The 19614-nt window shown below is 37.8% G+C and overlaps 1 protein-coding gene across 1 annotated transcript in view; it reads right to left on the bottom strand.

The window, feature by feature from the left end:
- The window catches only part of Nup98-96 (nuclear pore complex protein Nup98-96), a 474154-nt gene that overhangs the window by 299199 nt on the left and 155341 nt on the right, over positions 1-19614 (bottom strand). The gene's annotated exons all lie outside the window — the stretch shown is intronic.

Consider the following 19614-nt stretch of genomic DNA (forward strand, 5'->3'; position numbering starts at 1 on the left):
TAAGATTATTGGGACACGTATAACTGTACTGTCCAAGAATCGTAACAAAAGTATACAAACAAGGTGCAGTTGTCAGTGCTATGGATAGCACCGTGAAGTGGCTGGATATCAAAGTGCAGTTGTCAGTGCTATGGATAGCACCATGAAGCGGGCGGATATCAAGGATGAAATATAGCATGCAGATGACAAAATATGGTGTAAAATTAGTCCAACCATACAAAGGAGAAAACTTGAAATCTATGACATTCCAGAACTCACAAAACACAGCAAAAAGTAAACAGTTTGTAAACTATTCACTCTTTAATGATGCAGTTATTTCAAATGGTTATATCTCAGGTTTTAAAAAATATACAGTGTGTTGTATTATCATGGTTATGAAAGAAATTCTCCTTTTATATTTAGCCAGAGTCTTAAGTAGTGACATCTGCACCAAACATGGAAATACAATGGTAAAAAGATTGTGCCACAAAGTAACGGGGTAACATTGTGACAAGTTCTTCTTGAAATATTAAGTGATTAAATGTAAATACACATATAAAAATTATTTCAGAACATGAATAAAGGATGGAAGAATACGACAATATAGAAAAACCTTAATACATAATGATATTATTCTTATTATCCTGAAGAAATCGCCAAAACTGTCACAAAGTAACTAACCTCAGTTTACGGTAATAATAATAGTAGTAGTAGTAGTAGTAGTAGTAGTAGTAGTAGTAGTAGTAGTAGTAGTAGTAGTAGTGAATGGCCCCCAGAGTGGCCTGGTGTATGTCCTCTGAATTGATGCATGTAGGCAAACCACATGTCTGGAAGGATGTGGCTCTACTTATGAATTTGAATGGCCATAAATCGAACCCAGGACCCGTTGAACCACAGACCAGCACACTAACCATGCCAGTGAAGACAAGTGTATAAACTCATTTGTAAGTAAACCAAATATTTTACTAGCTAAGAAGTTCCTCACACTGGTCTGCACAACTTGTAAAGAAAGCATATCCCACTCCTAGTAGAAATGATACCCATTTTACACAGTCTCCATTATGTAAGGCCACACATGAATATGATCTGCAGAAATCCTTCTCTTTGCCTTTTACAGCCACTATGATAAAAACACGTGTATGTCATCAGCACGTCATACCAAAAAGGAATTCAAAGGAAGAGAAGCAAGTCCAAATTTCCAGTTTGTACTCAAGATGATGAGTCTCCTCTGAAGTTAAAAGGCATATTAGGTCTTTTCATCCTATCAGCAACTCTAAAAAATTACCACTTGTCAGTCTGATGAAATGTAGACTCTGATTTATGGTGATCCCAAATACAGATCAACAACCTTGAAAGATTTGAATTTCTGATAGCATGCTTGCATTTTCATGACAAAAATACTTGGCTGGAAATGAAAGAGAATGATTCCTTTGTGACCATAAGGGATCTATAATATATGAAATATTTGTTAACAATATATTGCAGAACATTGCTTACGCAAGGGCTTTCATGGAAGATGTCCATTCTGGATGTATATTCCAATACCCAGCAAGTATGACATCAAATTGGTAATTATTTGTGATGCTAAGACAAAATATAAGATTGCTTCTCCCTACCTTGGAAAATCTATTAATTAATACTAGGGGAATTTTATGTTAGAAGTTTAGCAAGACACACCATGGATCTAACAGGATTATCATGGTAGAACAACAGGTTCACCTGAGTGAAACTTGCTGATGATAGAAGAAAAATTGACCAATAGGCAAAATACAGACCTACTATTATTATTATTATTATTAAAGCGTCTTTATTGTGGCGAAGTTAGGGCTCCCGGCCCTTTCTTACACTTAACCACTTCATGTATATACAATGTATATTTTACATAAAATTTAAACATATGAAATCTTTACAACCTAAAGTATAACTAAAGCAACTTAAGTATCACTAACTAAACTAAGGTGAGTAAAGTATAACTAAATTATATACAGGAACACATTGCAATAAACAACCATATTCACTCTCATTCATGCATCCCATTCACACTCAAGAAAGACTGGAAGTGCTTAAAAGATGACGCTGGCAAAGGATTTTAAATTTTGTCTTAGATTTAGCTTCCCTGATGTCATTGGGGAGTTCATTCCACCAGCTCGTGGCGGTGATAGTGAACGATCTATTGTAGGTTGCGGTTCGATGCACAGGAATTTCTAGCGTACAGCCTGACCGGGTATTGAACAGGTGCAGGGAACTAAGGTAGCGAAATCTGGTGGATAGGTAAGGAGGAGTGTTTTCAGAAAGCACTTGATACACCAAAGTAGTTGCGTGGAGTCTACGTCTGTCATTCAGTCGTAACCAAGATAATTGTGTATAGAATGGGGATACATGGGCGTATGGTTGTATGTCGAATGCATACCTGATGCATGCATTTTGGGCACGTTGCAGTCTCATGCTTTGCTCGTTATTGATATCAATAAAAACTGTATCACAGTATTCGAGAATTGGAAACAAGAGTGATTGAATGAGCTTTATTTTCAAGGACCGGAAATATATTTTTAAACCGCTTCAGAGGATGCAGGCTTTGATATACCTTTTGGCACACTTTCATCACATGTTGCGACCAGTTCAATGTTTCGCTTATAGCCACACCAAGATTCACAACTGTTTCACAAAATGGAATAATGGTATTGTTTAGTGCTACAGGAGGAATTTCGTATTGTTTTAAGACGTGTAAGTTTTTTGAAGTACCAATGATTATTGCTTGCGTTTTAAGAGGATTAATTTTGAGATTGTTACTCAATGCAAAATTACTTATGAGACTTAAATCAGCATTAACGTTTTCTACAGCACTCTGAATTTTATCAGTTCTTGAGTGGTAGTAGATCTGCAGATCATCAGCATAAAGATGATACTTGCAATGTGTAATCGATTTGGCAACATCGTGTAAGTAAATTGCAAACAGCAATGGTCCAAGTACAGACCCTTGGGGGACACCGAGGGGTTTGTTAAGCCACTCAGATCTGCTATTATTTACTTTGACACACTGACGGCGATTTTTGAGGTACGAACTGAAAAAGTTTATTGCCGTCTTGCTGAAATTTAATGAATCCAATTTTGAAAGTAGCAGTTGAGGAACAACAGTATCAAAAGCACTAGAAAAATCAAGTAGAACCAGTACAGTCACTTGTCGAGTGTCCATTGCCTGTCGGATATCATCAGTTACTTTCAGTAGGGCAGTCGTTGTGCTGTGTCCTTTCTTGAAACCAGATTGGTAAGGGTCAAGCAGTGAGAAATTAGTCAAGTAAGTGAGGACTTGTTCGTGTACCAAGCGTTCTAGTACTTTGGAAAGGGGTGGGAGAACGGATATAGGGCGATAATCTGATGGTAAACTAGGAGAATTCTTCTTAGGAATAGGAATGACGATACCGTGCTTCCACACAGTTGGGAATACTCCCTGTACAAGGCAATGATTAAATATATGCGTCAGAATAGGTAATATGGCACCAATAATATTTTTTATGAAAGATAATGGTATGTCGTCATTACCGGGAGCATCAGACTTGAGGGAGTAAATTACACGCTTCACATCGTTCGCCCCAACTTTTTTGAAAGTGAATTTTACTTGATTTACTCGGGAATGAGCATTTATGGCGTTAATATCATCATTAGTTAGGTCATCAACTGGTTGATGATTATTATTATTATTATTTTTTTTATTATTATTATTATTATCATTATTAGGATAGTTAGCATCATAGTCATTATTGTCAGTAATATCATTATTAGTGTATGCTGCTTTCGTAAAATGAGAATTTAGATCATCAAGTGGTATACTGGGTGTCTGCATGGTCAGGCTGCGACCTATACCCATCTGATGCAAATGTTTCCATATTAGTGCTGAATTTCGTCTGTTTGTTATCTCTTGAATATATTTATACTTGCTGTTACGAATTAATTTCTTAACTTGATTTCGGAGAATACGGTAATTTTCGAAATCACTAGTGCTTTCAGTTCGCCTAAATCGCCTATACCAAGCATCACGATTTGCCATGACCGACTTAATTTCATTTGTTAGCCAAGGAGACGAAGGGTGAGAAACTCGAATTTGCTTCTTCGGAGCGTGTTTGTCATACAGTCCTAATATTAAAGAGTTCAGTCTGTCAACCTTATCATCAATGTCATTAGTCAGTAGAATGTCATTCCACGGCAATTGATATGCTTCATTTCGTATTATCTCAGTATTAAAATGCTTGAAGTCTCTTCGCATTATGTACCTGGTTTTGTACTTTGGTGCCTTGAGAGAGTAACATAAGTATATGAGATCGTGGGTCGAAATACCTGGTACAGCAAGCTGTCCATGTTTTACCACTTTCTGCGGATTGTTTGTTATAATAAGGTCAATCAGTGTGTGAGACGTGTGGTTTATTCTGTGAACATGGTTAGTCGCGTCTAGTGTCAGTATATTGTAATCCATGCCATGGAATAAGTTTTGTAAGTATGTTGATTCGTTACTTGTAACTAGGAGATTAGTATTGAAGTCACCAAGAATGATTATGTTTTCGTACAGCGGAGTTAACTTCGATAATGCCACTTCTAGGTCAGATATATGTTGTATGTCCGGCGCCTTGTATACCACTCCGATCAGTAGTTTTTGATTATTAACCAAGAGTTCAACAAACATGAATTCAGGTCGAAATGGAGTCTTAGGATCTGAGGTCATAATTATTTTACTTTTTAAGTCGCTACGGCAATATATAGCGCAACCGCCCCCTACACGATTTAAACGATCTAGGCGATGTAACGTCATGTTATTCAGCTTTACGAGATCAGATTTGAGTGACTGCTGTAACCATGTCTCTGTTACACAAATACAATGCAAGTTACTGTTACTAAATAGAGCCTGTATTTCGTCAAAGTGACAAAGAAGCGATTGTGCATTGATATGACAACACTGAAAATATTGTTGGTGGGGAGCTAACATTTCCTTAAGAATGTCTCCTGCCACAGCTGGTGAAGGGGAAGGTAAGGGTGAAGGCGGACGACAATGAAGAGGGATAGTGTCAATGACATCACGGACATGCTGTTCGGTATAAATAATTGACTCATTTACGTTAGCCATTGCCAACAGAAAAATTCAAACTACTCACCCTAGTTGTTTCATAAGCACCTCCAGAAATATTTACATAATCACTCTCACAAACACTATCACATTCACATACACAAACATTATACGCTATTATATCACTCATTGTTTTTCCTAGTCAATCTCGTCGCTCACATAAGGCTTATTAATTGTGCCATGCTGCTAACAAACATTTTCTGTCCATTGTCTTTCAAAACAACAATGCGGCCGTCCTGTGTCCACACCCGTCGGAGTCCGAAGTGATCACGTGCCCTGTTTAGAATAGTTTTTCTGATACCTGTCAGGGATTCAGTCAGTAGAAGGCCAGTTCCTTTTAACAGCCGCTTGGCCCTCCAAACTCTGTCCCGGTCATGGTAACGCACGAACTTTATAATTATAGGGCGCTTACCCGTAGCAACAACCTGAGCTGTGGTTCGTTTTAGCACTCCTAAACGATGGCAACGATCTATATCAGACATAGTTATATCTACATTTAACTTGCCCTTCATCGTGTTGATAACTTTATCATAAACGTTCTCTGCCGGCTCCTCTGGAATACCATGCAGCACTAAGCAGTTCCGCCGGCTGTACTGTTCAGCTTCATCAAGCAGCTCGGCCTGTTGTTCGAGGCGCTGTTCAGTAAATTCCAGTTTTTTTTGTTATGTCTTTCAACTCACTAGACACCTTTTCTTGGAACTGGGAGAACTCAGCCTTTAGCCGCTGCAGCTCATCCGCGCGGCAGGTGCAGCTTGCGACGTGTTCCAGGCGGCCTTGGAAGTCCTTCATAACATCTTCAATAGACGCTACACGACGAATAGCTTCTTTCGCGGACATACTGAATGATGCTTCAGGTCAATGACAGTTTAGTTACACTGAGAAAGTCACAAATGGCACTTGTTGGCTGTTAATCTTGCTAATTAACGAGATTACTGGAGAGGCGTAAGGAACAAAGGAAAGTAGAAACATCAAGGTGCTGTTTCGATTTTTTAAACTTGGTTTCCTTCAAAACTAAGGCTAAAAAAGTGGTCTTATTATTAAAACCCATGATTAGCCTAATCTCAATGAAGTTAATAAGCCAGACAACTCAGGTTTACACCATAAAATCAGAGGTTGATACATGTGTCAACCACAACAGAGATCATAAAATTAGAGGCTGTTCCTCTGTGTCTAATTTCATGATGAGCATCAGTTCTTTGAATGCATGTGTTATAAACTGCCACACCATAGTAGCAGACCTCCTCATCCACTTGTGTAAAGTACATACAAATCTACATCATGATATATAACCTTTCGATAACGATTTGGAGAAATTTAGGAGTTAAAAGTGGATATTCTCACGAGAAAGCTGGACCCTGTGACATGAAGGTGACAATTTGCCACACATCCTTCTAAGAAGAGACAAATTATGTCGTGTCATATTGCAGACAATGTTCATGATTATGCTGCAAAGAACACTGTGCACATCAGTGTGCAAATTGTTCCTGACCGTTGTTGTGTACAATATTTCTGTCGACACTTTGTCAAGCATATGAAATTCCTTTACAAAGGAAATTTAATTTGTCCTCCTATTCAATACATATCTTCATCTTTTAGGTGGAGTAATAATTAATGTTAATAATTAATTAATAATTAATGTTAATAATAAAAATGAAAGACCTAGCGACAGGAAAAGGCAAATATGCCAAATACATGCTACTCAGAAGAGGCTAATGATGACATATTGCAGTTAATATCTGACAGAGGGGAGAGGAACGGCAATATATATGGTAAAAATCAGTAACATACCTGCCAACGTTACAAAACCAGAAATCAGGAGATTTTGATATGAAAATCAGGAAAAATCAGGAGATACAACTGGTCAAAACTGCTTATTCTACATGTCTTGCGCAATACAGTACTACGATATATTTATAACACTTATTATCTCAAGTCCGACTGTTGCTATACGAGGCTAAAAATTACACATATCTATTCCCTCACAGCAAGTATGTGAGTAAGATGATCGGTCTCTGATAAGCCTACCAAAAATAGTTTGAACTCATGCTCCACATGTGTGAATCAGTCATGCATTCAGATGCCATTACTTAGCAAGTGCATAGATTAATATATTGCATCAAGCGCCCGCGTGATTATGCGAAGCGCAATGCTATTTGGATCAAATAACTAGCTGAAGTACCTGTGCTTCGCTACAGAATTCTCAGAAAGACTGTCCTTATAGTTTTCCCAACTGAACTCAACATAGGTCATTACAATGACGCCAGTATGAATTACATAAAATCAGCTTCATGGTCCGTATCGCACTTCAATAGATTCACAATGAAGTATTTATTTATTTTCCACCTAGTCGATACAATGATTGCCTAAGGCAATTTTTATTGGTCAAAAGTGGTACATGTTTCGTATATTATCAACATCTTCAGCCACATAACACAGTTTAGATGAAAAATATAAAATTGACAAAGTAATGCTTTAGAGGAAGTGTCCTTATGTTAATTTCAAGGACACTTCCTCTAAAGCATTACTTTGTCAATTTTATATTTTTCATCTAAACTGTGTTATGTGGCTGAAGATGTTGATAATATACGAAACATGTACCACTTTTGACCAATAAAAATTGCCTTAGGCAATCATTGTATCGACTAGGTGGAAAATAAATAAATACTTCATTGTGAAGCCAGTATGAATGTCGCAATTAAAAGCAATGCTGCCATATGAAATATTCGATAAAATGAAAACAGTACATTTTCTCACTTTTATCAAAAAGTACTACGGTGTCGATCTAACAGTTCAAAGTTTCAGAGCTAGAATGACCAGGCTGCAGACAGCCGCGAACACTCCTGTGTAATTATTTCCATTTATGTGTGCACACTGCTCATTCAAATCACTACCTCAGAGTAGGGATTGAATAGCTGTAATACTATGATGATCCAGTGTGTTACGTACCAGTAGTATCAGAAAATTAAGAACCAGAGGAATGGCATACTAAAGAAGAGAGAGATCTAACTCCCCACTCCCCAGCTACTTCCCGCCAATATTCAGACAGGCTGTTATACTCGATACGCAGCAGTAATCCCATCTATCGGAGATAATGGCAGCAGAATACACAAAGCACATCCCAACAATGGTCAATGTAATGTTATTGTTGATCAATTTTATGAGCTTTCTATATTGGAGACCTTATCATTTAGTTTTCTTCCCAATCTGTGATATTAGAGCATCTTATGTAAAGTGAGTCGTCCTTTCTTTCATGACTCCCTCTTGTGTTATTATTCAAACGATCATTCCTTCACGACTTTTTTCTCATTCTTATAATCATCTTCAAAATTTAATCACTATCATCACCAATATTATTATACTCAGTACGGTAAAACCGAATAAGCAAATTATCACAAAAATAACTTATTCTATTATGACCACCTATTCAATACAAGCCACGAGCTAAGTGGATGAAATCTAATAATAGCCTACTATATACACTTTGGAGGGACATGTTTCGCCCCTTGTTAAAGGCATCATCAGCCTGTAGGTAACCTTAAGGTCAAATGCCTGAAACATTATCTATCCATACATGGATTAATGTCCCTGAGAAATGTATATAGTATTATGTACATTTCATCCATGTAGCACGTGGCTTGTATTGAATAGGTGGTGATAATAGAATAAATTATTTGTGATAATTTACTTGTCAGTTTCAATACAGATCAATCATGAGAATTATGTCTTGCAAAACTGAATGACCTAGATGTTAGGCCGCTTTAAACAACAAGCATCATCATCATTAAAACTGAATAAGACATAAATAATCGGAAATTGTATTCTCTATAACTTTTGCTATGTAGTAGGCTACTTTTCAATATGACCAGTAAGATAGGTAATTAAAAATGAAATTTTTGGCACCTTCCCCTAAACTACCATTTTGAACAGAGTGAATAAAATTATTTATTGCATAGACTGTAGTTCCTTATTCCCCGACTTTACATAAAATTCTGTTCACCCATTTTCTCGTACCTCGGTGCTGATATGGACTTAGCAAAAAAATTCCAAATTCATGAATATGTCTTATCATAGCCACTACGGTAAAAATGTATAAGACATACATGATAGGAAGTTTAATAATATATAACTTTAATTATGTAGTATTTATCGCTAGGACCAATAATTACATAAAATCACAACAAATATTTGAGAATTAAATTTTAGGCCTTCCCCTAAACTACCATTTCACTCAGTGTGAATAAAATTATGGCCTAGATTGTAGCGACTTATTCCCTGACATTATAATCCGATTTTCATTAAATTCTCTTCAGCTGTTTTCTCGTGATGAACGTGTGTGCATACATACATACAGACAGAAATTACGGAAAATTAAAACTTGCATTTCCCCTTCTTAATATGGTCACGACCGGTACGGAAATATCATTCTTTTTAAATTCTGAGCAATGTACAGACAAAACTCTTATTTATATTGAGGTACATTAAAATTAGTCAGAATTGTCTCCAAATGGCTCCTAAAATCTCTAAAAAGTCACTAGTCGTTATAATTGAAGTTCTGTCACTAAATTACTAAGAAAGACTCAATATCTAGCGAGTAGTCCCTAGAATCGACTAGACTGATGTGAATGAACACGAACGAAGCGCACACGAGAATGAGAGGTTGACAATCGATATACACGTCGCGATATACAGTTTTCAATTAACATCACACATTCGAGCATATTTCTCGCATTAATAAACGTAGATATTTCGTTTGAAAGCGGCCCATGAGCGAAGGACTTCCGGCCACTGGCGTAAAAAAGCTGAAATGGCCGGATTTGAAAACAAATGTTTGAAGTTCACCAAAAAATAAGCTAAAATCGGGAGAAATAATAGAATAATCGGGAGGCGGGAAAAACTGTTGAAAATCGGGAGTCTCCTGCCTATATCAGGAAAGTTGGCAGGTATGGAGTAAACATACTGCTCCTATTTGGAGAAATAGCTTTTGTGTGTGACATTTTTTAAATATTGTAATTGTCAGGGCTATTCCTAAATGCTCCTTCTCCTTCTGGAAACAATCACGTACGACATACACAGCAAGCTTCCATGATCCTCCTTTACGCTCATGACAGTCTACCTGCAGAAAGATGGATCTGCAACATCCTCGTTCTGGATACGAAGATGCACGACTTCCAGAGCAAGCTTCCCTGTACCCTCCATTATGCTCACAACATTCTCCTCACAAGTACCAGCAAGTTGGATCTACAATATTGGAACGACCATTTATGCCAATATGGAATCCAAGCACACCAAGTACATGCAGACTACTCCGGGCGATGGTACTAATTTTAATAGCCAGAATCTTATAAAATCTTCCTGATCGGATACCTGGGATTCCGTTTGCAGAGTAATAGCAATCTGAATAATGATGTGCAAGCAAGGAAAAATTCGACTTGGATGCAGTGGAGATAAAACACTGGTGTGCTACGCGACCCCCACATACCCATCATTTTAAATACAAGATACATCGCACTGCGATCTACCCAGTCAAGCAATATGGATCAGATTGTTGGTCGGCAACAAAGTGTGTAGAACACCAAATCCACGTTATTCAGAGAATGAGAATTACATGGTTAGATCACATCTTCAACAAAATCAGGCAGCAGATGTGTGGCATACCTATTTATGAAAGGGTGTGAGAAACACCCCCAGTGGTATGGCCAAGTCTGACATACTGTACATGAAACTGTCACTGATGGCATATTAAATTTTGAAGTTGATAGTCCATGCCTACAAGGATGACCTAATTAATGATGGTGAGATACAAATAACTCTAATACAAAATGTGTCGACTTACACCCAGCAAATGTATTTGACAGATCAAAATGGCATTCTGCGATTTGAAAAACTGACTCTGCATTTGAAGAAAAAGTGATGATGATGGTGATTATAATGATTTGTCTATAGCAAAATAATAAATGGAATGTGCAGTCATAAATATTACAGTGTAACCTGGATAATTCAAACGTTTTTAATTTGAATTCGTCAATAATTCCAACTCTTTCTGTGGTCCCTTGAATTTCCTATTAACAAAATGTTAAAATGTCATCTCTAATTCAAATTTATATTGGTTAATTCGAAGTCAAAATCTTTAAAATTATAGAAAAGTTTTTATTTCTGAATAGTTTTCATTACTTAAATAGTCCAGTTCTAGTTTTCAACCACCACGTTGGCACCGGCCGCTGAATCCTTGGCTGGCGCTGAGTGTCTGTGCTCAACGCTCTCCAGGTCACTTCCACTGTCATCACACTACACTCACAGCAGTCGGTCTTCTTAAAGACGTGAAAGGTCCGAGCATCTTACTAAGTCTCTTCAGGGTACTTGTGTAGTGTTTTGTGAGAAGTCTGCACTCTATAAAGTACTGTATGTTATCATGGCTCTTTCCAAGCCCTCACATATTCAGTAAAAATCGTTGACTCGGGCAGGAAAAAATTAGTTATTGAAGAAGTGGAAAAATGCGTAAAAAGGATATAAGACATTGCTAAAGAATTTGGAATACTGGCTTATGCACTGTCAACATTCCAGAAGAATAAGGATAAAAATTTTGAACTGTGCAGAAATTAGTACAGGACTAAGAGTGTGTTGACCAGAACATCCAGACATTGATGAATGTATGTAAAGCAAAAGCAGAAGAGTTTGCTACAGGCTTGAGGAAAACAGTTTCAAGGCGAGGACGAGGTGGCTCGATGGCTTTAAAGACAGAAATAAAAGCCCATTCAAAAATGCTTGTGGGGAAAGTGGATCCGTTGATATGGTCGCTGCAGAGTCATATACTGGCTAGTTGTGGGGGAAGTTTTAGCCTGGCAAGAATCACATCGTCAGTATGAATGCGCTTTTCATCAACGCCTGGAGTATTCGCCCGCGTGCGAAACCGCATGTTTCTCAGCGAGCCGGAGTTTTCATCCATGTGCGACTTCTTATGTTATGGAAATTATGCAAACATTTATACTCAATGTGTAAATATTTCAGTAGTGTAGTGCTTTCTGACATTCTGATATCTCATGTAAGAAGAAAACTAAATAATTTGGAGACTAGTGGGCACTGTAGGATGTGAGTAGCGGCAAGAACTGCTAAATGCAAATAGCGACGGTTCATTTCGAAGAAGTTATTCGCTGAAGAGACGCTAACTGAACAGTAAATGATGATTATGGAGATATGTTGGAGGTTGATGAATTATAGGAACTAGGTGAATTAGACAAGGAAGTAAATGCAATAAACCAACCCGTATACAAGATATTGGAACAGATGGAACAACACACTGAAACGTTCATGCACTGCCTAAAAATGTTAGAACTCTTGCTTGCACTAAAACACGAACCCATTTACCTCAAGTGCGGAGACAACCGTTGAAGCATGCATCCCACTAGATCTGTGGAAACTGTATTTCGCTGACGAAATAGTGAATGACATAACCAAATTTACAAACATATAGATAGAGAAAGTAATTACTCGCAGGAAAGAGACGCGATGAACATGACTGCAGAAATTCAAGCCATTTTTGATCTTTTGTACTGTATATGTCAGGAATTCTGAAATTTGGAAGATCCTTGGACATGAGATGGCACTGGTGTTGAATTCTTTCGAAATTATTGCTCTCAAGCATTTTAAGTTCTTACTGCAAGCTCTTAGATTTGAAGATATAAATAGCAGAGAGGAACAAAAAATTGCTGGATAAACTTACACTGATCTGAGAAGTACTTGGGAATTTTTTTAGAAAACTGCCAGTGTAAATATGTAATTAGTTGCGTCACGCATTGTTACAGTACGCAATTATTGTGTTTTCTTGGTGTTTTAATTAAGTCTTACTACTTCTGTAAAATATGCATAGCTTTACGAAAAAATCTGTTGCAGTTAGAATAAATTTTAACAATTCAAAGTTTAGTTTTTGAAAAAGGTATCAAAAAATTGGCTTAAACACAGACGTATGACGCCTGTGAGTATATTTCTGTAATATGTCAGCTGTAAAGAAATATCAATTGTGACACAAATATATCAAAAGTGAAGTTGTATTTGTCTTTATCATGATCACTGAGGAAAAATCTGTAAGGAACCTCTGGCGTTCAAACGTTCTATGCGCCCCTACGTTGATGAAACGGGTTTGTTTTTTAAATGCACTCCAGAACAGACACTGACATTTACTGGTGAGAAATGCAGTGGAGGAAAACTCAGTGAAGAGCAGGTTACACTTTTGTTAGGTGCAAATATGGACAATTCCGAGAAACTACTGTTACTCATGACAGGCAAGTCATGTAATCCACGCTATTTCGAAAATGTGAAAACTAAACCGGTGGAGTGCGAATCAAATAAGATAGTTTGAATGACAAGTGAGATTTTTGAAAAAATGCCTCTTGAAACTTGACAAGAAATTTAAAAAACAACAAAGAATAATAATCCTATTTATTGACAACTGCAATGCACACAACTCAATTCCCCTTATAGAAAACATTAAGGTCATCATTTTTCTTATCAACATGACTTCTGTAGTGCAACCTATGGATCAGAGCATCATTACAATTTTCAAACACTTTTACAGAAGGTCGTTAGTGCAGAATATACTTTCTGGCACTTACTTGGACGAACAGGACAAGATCAAAATAAACCTCCTTCAAGCTGCTCAAATGTGCAACAGTGTGTGGGACAAAGTGTCTCAAGTCAACAATTTCAGAAAGCTGCTTTCTTCTGTCATACTGAAGAGGAAAATGAAAACACCTACAATTTAGAATTGAGAAGAAATTGACGCAGCAAAATGTTCGTTATGATGACTTTCTGACTATGAAGTGTGCAGCGAGCTGACTGATGCAGACATCATTGTTGATGTTACCAAGCATGAAGGTGCAACTGAAGGCCAAGTGGAGGAAACAGAACTTCCTGAAATGCTGGTCAGAATGGCTACTCAAGCTTCAAACCATGTTCAGGAATTAAGGCAGTTTGTTGAGGGGCAACAAAATGTAAGAGAAGATATTTTTAATGCTCTTAATTCACTTGAACAAAATGGTGACTAGTGTGTTGAGTGAGTAATATCCCTCCGTAAACATCCTACTCAATTCGCATAATAAGTTGCAGAAAGTGTTTAATCTGTGCATAGTTGTAGAACATAAATTGACAAGCTTCAGTTTTACACTCCCGCCATTGCTCTGAAAGAAGCAACTAGGAAAATAAGTAAATTTGAAGAGGTCATGAAGGACACTCAAGCTCGTTTGGACTCCACTGTAAGTGCTGCCAACCCTCCGACTGTGCTTCAAATGCAGGATGGCGATTTCCAGGCATTCAAGTCGCAAGTAACAACAGCAATTGGTGACCTGAAGAAACGAGGACAAAATTCAGAAACAGGATGAGGCAGAGCAATACAAACACAGCAATTCCCTACTGCTACACGGCGTACCGGAAGAATAATCCGAAGATGTCTACAAGTCTCGCACATAATCAAAAGTAAATTTTCGACTGATCTCTCAATGAGTGATGTTGACTGCTATCACCGGTTAGGGTGCTGATAACGGACATCTGCACAAGTGGTTGCGCAAGGAAATTGCCTGATCACAATCAAATTTCTGCGCTATCACGATCGAGATCGGGTGTGGTGCACCAAGCGTGCGCTGAACGGGAGCGGGCTTCTCACAGAGTCCCTTACAAGTGTGAGGAAAGCGATATTAAATCATGCCAGAGACTTTTGGGGACCAAGAAACTGTTGGACTCAGGACGGGAGAATGTGTGTTTTAAAATATAACATGAAGACTCAAATATGCACGATTGCACAATTAAATGCCTTGGCTGTGACGAGTGGACTGTTCAATTTTATTATGTGTGTTTTCAGTAGTTTACGTTTGTGTGTGAGTGGTGTGAGTATGTAATAGTCGGTGGATGTATTCAGTGCTGTTCTAAGGTAAGCTCATCTTATTTCATGTACCTACTATTAATTTTCTTGTTATGTTTGTAGATGAATCTGTCCCTTATGTCAACGACCCACATTCCTCGCCTCCCCTCTTAACTCAATCCTTACCCCTCCCATACCCTGAGGCAACGGGATCCATTCTGGGGTGACAGCTGATGAATCATCCGAGAGCTCTGTCCTGCTATCACCTAATTTCACTATCCATTGCAGCTCACTTGGAAGAACTACAGACTATTTTCAAAAATAATAAGGTGCATTGTATTGGCATATCAGAAAGCTGGTTATGTGGAGATTTGCCACCTTGTGCTGTAAATCTTGACGGATACTCGCTCTTACGACACAACCACACTGACAGACGAGGTAGTGGAGTAGCCTTTTACTACAGGAATGAAAATGCAAGATTATCTGCACCTCAGAACCCCTGCGACCCGAGTATATGTTTATTGAACTAGACTGTAAGAAGAAAATGTTAATAGGAATTGTATATAAGCCACCTAATATTAGACAAATGGAGGACTTCGTAGCAGCTTAAACAGATCTTATCTCGGTCTACGAAGATGTCATAGTAATGGGCAAATTTAATACCGACTTGTTAAAACAAAGCAGTGAATAGGATAAGTTTGTGTTACATATTCCATGCTTTGAGCATGGAAATCCTACCACTTAATGCTATGAACCATGTCTACTACCCTGACCACTCAACTTACACATTAATTGACCTTATAATTATTGCAAATCAACCCCAGAAAGTCATTACACACGGGCAGATCCCAGCTCCTGGGATTTCAATTCACGACTTATTGTACTTATATTACTCTATCCGAGGATCAAAGTATAAAGCACGCTACGTTAATTTAAGAGACGTAAAACATATTGAATTAGATGACCTACGCAATGGTGCATATAACTTACCATGGGATGACATACGTAATCATCATGACATTGACTCAAAAGTTAACAGATTCAACTCTTTAGTGCTGAACTTGTATGACAAACATGCTCCGGAGAGACAGGTAAGATTTACCCCCCCCCCTTCCCAGTGGCTGACGACCGAGATAAGATCTGCTATGGCCAGCCATGACTGTTGGTACAGACAATTCAGACGAACATGTGACAAAGATGACTTTGAGCAATACAGGAAATTGAGAAAAAGTTAAATAGCTAATTAGAAACAGTAAATGCCACTACTTTCAACAGTTAGCGGGAAATAATAATTTAAACCAAACATGGAAGAAGCTACAATGTCTGGGCATAGGCAAAGCTGTAGAAGAGCACGTTCCCACTGTATCCCTAGATACATTAAATGATTACTTTTCTCAGCCTAAAGTCGGACCAGTTCCATTACCGGCTAATCCCACAAACTCAGCACGCTGTTCCGAGCGTGACCAGTTCTCTTTTCACACCGTTACCACAAATGATGTTAAGTGCGTGCTGTACTCTATCGCTTCCGATGTTACAGGTAATGACAGTATCTCGATAAAATTAATTAAAAACATCGGGGCTGTACTGCCAATACTGACTCACATATTCAACTACTGCCTGACGAATGGAGTATTCCCTAACGTTTGGAAAGACGCACTAATAAGGCCAATCCCGAAAAACACTACCCTGGAGTCTCCATCAGATTACCGCCCTGTGTCCATCCTACCACCCCTCGCAAAAGCACTCCAACATCTGATTCATGCACAAATCACTGTATACCTGACCCGGAATTCCCTCCTTGACCCTTTTCAATCCGGCTTTAAAAAAAGGACATAGTACCGCGACAGAATTACTGAGAGTTACGGACGATATCAGTCATGCAATAGACCAATGATATGTGACTGTAGCAACGCTACGAGACCTAAGCAGCACCTTTGACAGAGCCCTGGATTACTACTGCTGAAACTCCGTAGTCTCAACTTTAATGGGATATCTCTTAAATTTTTTAGCTCCTACCTTCCTTACCATCAGCAACAAGTATCAGTGGGAACAATGTACTCAGGATGGCATAACAAGTCAACAGGTGTCCTGCAGGGGTCTTTTTGGACCCACTTTTATTTGTTGTTAGTGTGAACGACATAGGGGATGCATTGAAATATAGCAAGTACCAGATCTATCCAGATCTTCATATTTATTATCATTCGTATCCACAAGACATAGATGTAGCCATTGACAGAGTAAATTTTGACTTACGACTGAATGACTATGCCAAAAATAACAGCTCGTTAATAAATCCTAACAAAACTCAGACCATTATATTTGGTACCAAAAGAAACTCTACCTTGTTAAAAAGTAGACATGTACTCCCAATTATTTTAAATAATAGTGTCGTGCCCTATTGTACGTCAGTAGGAAACTTCGGTGTTATAATGACTGAGACACTAAATTGGACTGAGCAAGTGACAAATACATGCTGTAAGGTACAGAAATCCCTTTTTTCTCTCAAACGTTACTCTACTATATTTCCAAAACATCTTAAAATACAACTGGTAAAACCCCTCATCTTACCAAATCTAGACTACTGCGACATTTTACTTACGGACTTATCTCAAGACAGTAAAAAGATGCTCGAACAGAGCTTAAACACCTGTACTTGATTTATATTTGAGCTGCGATATGATTCTCACATTTCAACTTATTACAGGGAGTTGTCATGGCTTTGTGTTCATGAGCGTCGCAGTCTCCACATGTTGTCCCTTCTGCGTTGAGCTCTAAAATCAGGTGTAATGAATTATCTCTCATCAAACTTTAATTCTCTCCTTTTATCATAACCACGATACACGATCGGGTCCTTTTTAACAATATATCTCAGTCACTCTAGGACTTACAACCGCTCCCTTGTAGTCACTGCTGCTAGGCTGTGGAATAACCTCCCTGCTACCATTAGGGATTTACATTCTTGTAGCAGATTTAAGATGGATTGCCGAAATCGCTTGCTGAATACTTTTAGCTGACTTGTTCGATGCGCGTAGTGTGAACAAGTACGTGAATGAGCTTATTTTCATAAAAATTAGAAATATATTTGCTAGTTACAGGTTTTTAGTGTGTTTCCTTCTTTTATTATTACTAGTGTTACTTTTAAAATTATGTTCATTTATATTGTCATGTTGTACATTCTATTTCTTTTATTACTATCTCCATATCTGCTATTAGTAGTATATTATTTAAAAAAAGATTTGTTGTATTTAAAAATGATATGTATGTTATTTATTTTAAATGTTGTGGTTAAGTGTAAGAGAGGGCCTTGAGCCTTGACTTCGCCACGAAAAAGACGAATTACTTACTATTCGGTGTATTAAATAATAAAAACCAATCAACTAACTCTCACATTTTTAAACAGCTATAAAAATACTAGATGTGAATGGCATGTACTCCTTATTTTCATGTTTTATTGTCCAGTACTGTTTAAAGATCAAAATTTCATGATGTTCTGTATTGAACTGTACATACATGCATAATCATTATAGACTGTTATGCCTTCAGCGTTCAATCTGCAAGCCTCTGTGAATTTACTAAACATCGCCACAATCCTCGATTTGCAACTAGTGTTGTGGCCTCATCTAGTTCTATACCTCTTAAATCGTTAGAAACCGAGTCTAACCATCGTCGTCTTGGTTTCCCTCTACTTCTCTTACCCTCCATAGCAGAGTCCATTATTCTCCTAGGTAACCTATCTTCCTCCATTCGCCTCACATGACCCCAACACCGAAGCTGGTTTATGCGTACAGCTTCATCCATCGAGTTCATTCCTAAATTAGCCTTTATCTCCTCATTCCGAGTACGCTCCTGCCATTGTTCCCACCTGTTTGTACTACCAATCATTCTTGCTACTTTCATGTCTGTTACTTCTAACTTATGAATAAGATATCCTGAGTCCACCCAGCTTTCGCTCCCATAAGGCAAAGTTCGTCTGAAAACAGACCGATGTAAAGATAGTTTCATCTGGGAGCTGACTTCCTTCTTACAGAATACTGCTGATCGCAACTGCGAGCTCACTGAATTAGTTTTACTACACCTTGATTCAATCTAACTTGCTATATTACCATCCTGGGAGAACACACAACCTAAATACTTGAAATTATCGACCTGTTCTAGCTCTGTATCACCAATCTGACATTCAATTCTGTTGAATTTCTTACCTACTGATATTGAACTGTATCACAAATTGAAATAACAAATAACATAGTTCAACCTATTCAATACAAGTAAATAAGAAATGTAGTGTTACATTCTTATTTAATTATAAGCGGAAGCGGTACCAGTTTCGACCCCAATCTGGGTCATCATCAGCCGAATAAAAATACAAAAACAATGTATAGGAAAAAAAGAAATTAAAGGATGAGTCTTTCACAAAGGCAGTTGAAGAAGCAATATAAGATAAGGGGGATTAGCACTGCGCGATTTTAAATCGTAAAATCTAGAAGAAGTAGAAGTAGTACTTTCAAATGCTGACGAAACTGTGAGTAGCTTAATGATCCAGCCTGTAATTGTTACATACTCAGTTACATACTTCAATTACATTACATTATATTAAATTGTATTATATACATTTTTGCAACCAAAACAATTATAGGCTGGATCATTAAAGCACAGTGCCGGACATTGAGTATGTTGC

Source organism: Anabrus simplex, chromosome 3 (assembly GCF_040414725.1).
Source record: "Anabrus simplex isolate iqAnaSimp1 chromosome 3, ASM4041472v1, whole genome shotgun sequence".
Classification (NCBI taxonomy): Eukaryota; Metazoa; Arthropoda; class Insecta; order Orthoptera; family Tettigoniidae; genus Anabrus; species Anabrus simplex.